The 4,959-nt window shown below is 40.4% G+C and overlaps 1 long non-coding RNA gene across 4 annotated transcripts; it reads left to right on the top strand.

The window, feature by feature from the left end:
* Positions 1-383: 383 nt before the first annotated feature.
* Positions 384-3,769, top strand: LOC119311424. Of its 4 annotated transcripts, XR_005151053.1 has the most exons (5): positions 384-1,064; positions 1,159-1,509; positions 1,638-1,720; positions 2,159-2,242; positions 3,723-3,769. It is a non-coding gene; the product is annotated as an uncharacterized LOC119311424 (long non-coding RNA). The 4 variants fall into 4 exon arrangements; XR_005151051.1 differs by lacking the exon at positions 3,723-3,769 and having other exon boundaries at positions 392-1,064; positions 2,159-3,151; XR_005151054.1 differs by lacking the exon at positions 1,638-1,720 and having other exon boundaries at positions 393-1,064.
* Positions 3,770-4,959: the final 1,190 nt, after the last annotated feature.

A 4,959-nucleotide genomic window follows, 5' to 3' on the forward strand; every position in this document is an offset into this window, starting at 1 on the left:
TAGGAGGCCACACGCAAGTCCGTCGTACCTACAAAAACAAATAAGAACCTTACAACCAACGCGATAAAGGGGTTGTCAATCCCTTCATGGCCACTTGCAAAAGTGAGATCTGATAGAGATGATAAGATAATATTTTTGGTATTTTTATGATAAAGATTAGAAGTAAAGATTGCAAAATAAATGGCGACAGAGATAGCTAGTTGACGGGAGATTAATATTTTAAAAGATAGACCCAGGGGCCATAGGTTTCACTAGTGGCTTCTCTCAAGATAGCATAAGTATTTTAAAAGATAGAAGAAAATATTTGCAATGGATTCACATTATTGTGTTATTCTGGAGCAGGTTTACCATATATGACAGAAATTGTGCCAATTACACACGACATGATGTGTTTTGTTGTAGCTAATGATTACAAGTGATGTATTATGGTAATGTTGGCATTTGAATGCCTTGGCTCCAATGAACTAATTTCTAGCAGTATCATACAAGATATTCAAAAAGACAAAAAGTCAATGTTTTAACTAATTTCTAGCAGGATCATCAGCTCTTGTTTTGTCCATTTTTCTTTTTTTGAGCAATTCATCTCTTGCTCCTACACATTATGACTTATGTACATGATTTCTCAACCATGGACTGTCTGTCTTAGCAGGAGGGAGGTGCGCTGGCTACGTCTCTAGGGACTGTGTGGCGGGTGTGACCTCTCCCAGCTCCCCGCCTTCGCCCGCGATGACGAGGACCAGGTCCGCTGCGCCTCCAATCCCAGATCATGGTCGCGCAGGACATGCTCCATGACGCTGTGTGTGTGTCGATCTGAAGCTATCCTCTATTGCATCTAGAGGCTTGTACAAGCCATAGATCAAATCCGACAAGAGAAGAAATATGTGTGTCTGAGGAACCAAGACGCCAAAGGTTCAGAGCGGCATTGTGCTGAAAAAGCCAGGACAATGTAAGAGGCTTGCACACAAGGATCTAGGTTTCTCTACGAGCAGCAGAATCAATATCCGATAGAATATAACAATTACGGACGAGGAGCCGCAACCGTAGCTTGTTGAGATGTTGCATAGGTAAACTGATCTCATGTTTTTCGTGTGTGGAATTGATGATTGATGTAGTTTCACTGAATCAAAATACTGATGCCTTTTCCCTTCTCCGTGACAGCTTTCAGAGAACTAGGAAAGTAATGGTGGACTCTCATGAAGCACAAAGACAGATAATGTTTGAGGCAAATTCCTTCACCGGCCCTGCGTATGAGAAATTCTGCAATGATGCCCAGCGGCATGCTACTCTCAAGCTGGAGGTCGAGCTTAGGAACTGGAGGTCCTGCTTCGTGAGCTACGTCAGTGCTCAGAAGGCGTACATCGAATCCCTTGATGGTTGGTTGTCCAAGTTCATGCTCACAGACACCATCCGTTAATCCCGGGGATCTCCTTGATCGCGCTCGACAGGACCAGCGAGTAGCACACTACGCTGTCGACAACCGGATCCTCCTCACAACTGACTCCGGCATGGGTATTCCTCTCCTCTGCCATCTCTCTCTCTCTCTTTCTCATGCCAGTGGGCCGTGTTACTGTACACTCGACGTAGGAAGCAAGCATGATTTTTATGTAATGCTGGTTCTGGAATCGATGTTGTACCAGGCTTGCTCGCACTCGACAGGACCAGCGAGTAGCACACTACGCTGTTGACAACCGGATCCTCCTCACAACTGACTCCGGCATGGGTATTCCTCTCCTCTGCCATCTCTCTCTCTTTCTCATGCCAGTGGGCCGTGTTACTGTACACTCGACGTAGGAAGTAAGCATGATTTTTATGTAATGCTGGTTTTGGAATCGATGTTGTACCAGGCTTGCTGCCTGCTTCCACTCTTTCACCCCCACTTCCACGAATTGTCTATAAACCTGGTCCAACATCTTATGTGTACTCTTGCAAGTTTCCTGTTTAACATATATTATCCTGGCACCAAGTTGACAGGGAGATAAATGTTTACCACCCATCCAGAGCATGTTGTTCCATTTTTTACATCTTAGTTTAATTTTTTACTTCTTTTAGATGATCTTCGGAGAACAAAGCACAAATAGAGAATCACATGATATGCCCGTCTTATTTTTTGAAGTTGATCCCAGTTTTAACTGAAATACTCCACTTCTTTGCTTTTTAGTACCCATTCCAACCCAAGAAGACGACTCAAGGGAGGACTGATCTATATGTAGGCAGATGGATGAATTCCAAGCCATGAGATAAAGTACCCTAAACCGAACTTACTATTTATTTGCAGTTTGCGAGTACACTTGTACTTCCCTGATTTCTGCCCCAAATAGCATGCTTCCAAATCCATGTGTAGTTCCATGCCTGCTATGTTTCCAATCAGATAATTTTGCCACCAAAATTTCTGGTTATTTAGATCGCACTTTTCCGTGGGACAATGCAGAAAAGGTGTGTTTTGATGCTCCCAATATAAAGGGTCAGGCTTTTCTCATAATGATTCAGGGAGATAAAATTTCTTTTAGAATGTTTACCACTTTGGCTTGCTTTTGTAATGAACCAAGATGAATGATGTTTGCAAAACTGAAGCTTCAACTACAATGCTAGGTTCTTAGATGTTATGAAGTTTCAAGTGTTCTACTGCTATCTATTTCCTACTCGCTCCACTTCTTTTGTAAGGCATATTTTGATTTGATCAGTTAATGCTTTGAATAATAATTACTCTATTAATAGTTGCTGCATGTGAATAAGTTAATATTGGATTCATTTCTTTGGGGAGCTAAGCCATGTATTTGCAATTTTAGTATTAGTTAACATAAAATAGAGAAATGTCTGGTAGCTTCGTAGGTAGTTACTCCATTAGTAGGTGGTGCATGTGAATAAGTTAATATTGGATTCATTTCTTTGGGGAGCTAAGCCATGTATTTGCAATTTCAGTAACATAGTTAGTGTAAAATAGATAAATTTCTGGTAGCTTTGTAGGCATTGAAGAAAAAACAATAAATCCCTTGCTAAATATACCAAGGTGATGTCCACATATAGCCTTGGCTTTGTTTGTAAAGAAGCGAGTAGACATTCTACTTTTGTGTAAGTTAAAGATATGCTTTGATGTATTTCTTCAGTGAACAACACCGGATTTTCGTATGAGTTGCCTATTTATATTTTGATATTTACATAGTGCATTCACCAAGTAAATCAGGAAGTATGCATCTATACTGGAAAGGAAGCGCTCAAATGTGATGTGCATCAAATACTTAGGTCAATCAATGCCTTTTTTTTGTTGCCCTCAGTGTATTTTAGTTATGATTTTGCATCCCGACGTGTTTGACAATCTAGGTACATTAATTATGCTCGTGGTCATGGTATGTCTGATTGTAGGTGCTCTAAAATGACCTATACTTAGCATTTTTTCCTCCAAATGACTTAATATGCTTAGCTAGCTCTAAAATGACTTACGAAATGCCATATTTTAGCTCCGAAATGACTTCATATGCTTAGCTAGTTCCAAAATGACATAATAAACTTATTAGTTCCAAAATGACCTTACTTAGCATTTTTTACACCAAAATGACTTAGTATGCTTAGTTATCTCAAAAATGACATAATAACCATACTTAGCTCCAAAATGACCTATTTTACAGATATAAGTTGCATCATAATAATCTTCACATTTTAGTTGCATCATATAATCTTCTTCTTCTAGTCTTCTTCTTCTAACTTTCTTCTTTCCCATTTTGTAGATTTGCTTCAGATCACGGAAGCTTGGGTTGATGGAGTGCTTGTCTTTAGTTTTTGTTTTGACTTTGTGAAACTTGCTACCTATGATGAAACTATGTAATATTGATGAAACTATGTATATGTATGGATGAAACTTGCTACTATTGGTAACATGTGTTGGATATGTGTTTGATATATATGTGTTCATGACTATTGGTAATATGTGTTGAATATGCTATATTGGTCATATAAATATATTTGTGTTTGATTTTCTGTGAAAATGAATTGATATAAGAAAAAACAAAATTAAATGGGGCAACTTTGCCATCCGCCAGCAGATGGCAAAGAGGCCACGTGTCATCTACATGTAAAATTTGTGCTGGCCTATTGGGCCCTTTGCCATCTGCCAGCAGATGGCAAAGCTCTTTGCCATCTGCTAGCAGACGGCAAAGAGCCTGAAGCCTTTGCCATCTGCTGGCAGACGACAAAGTATGCCGTTAGCCTTCTAACGGGGCTAACCCCGTTAAGAGGCTTTGCCATCTGCCAGCTGATGGCAAAGGCATAGGCTCTTTGCCATCAGCCAGCAGACGGCAAAGAAGCGTTTGCCGGCAGGGTTTCAGACAAACTGTTTGCCATCTGCTGGCAGATGGCAAAGCCTTTGCCATCCGCCGACCATGCCTTTGCCATCTGCCATGGCAGATGGCAAAGTGCCAGATTCCAGTAGTGATGGCCAAAGAAAGTTCATCCCTACAAAATCATATAGTTTGGTCGTGCTCCATTTTTGTCACACAAGAATGCTCTCATCATATACAACCCCGATGACAAGCCAAGCAATTGTTTCATACTTTAGTAATTTCAAACTTTTTTCAACTTTCACGCAATACATGAGCGTGAGCCATGGATATAGCACTATGGGTGGAATAGAATATAATGATGGGGGTTATGTGGAGAAGACAAAAAAGGAGAAAGTCTCACATTGACGTGGCTAATCAACGGGCTAGGGAGATGCCCATCAATTGATGTCAATGCAAGGAGTAGGGATTGCCATGCAACAGATGCACTAGAGCTATAAATGTATGAAAGCTCAACAAAAGAAACTAAGTGGGTGTGCATCCAACTTGCTTGCTCACGAAGACCTAAGGCATTTGAAGAAGCCCATTGTTGGAATATACAAGCCAAGTTTTATAATGAAAAATTCCCACTAGTATATGAAAGTGACAAAACAAGATACTCTCTATCATAAAGATCATGGTGCTACTT

Source organism: Triticum dicoccoides, chromosome 5B (assembly GCF_002162155.2).
Source record: "Triticum dicoccoides isolate Atlit2015 ecotype Zavitan chromosome 5B, WEW_v2.0, whole genome shotgun sequence".
Lineage (NCBI taxonomy): Eukaryota > Viridiplantae > Streptophyta > Magnoliopsida > Poales > Poaceae > Triticum > Triticum dicoccoides.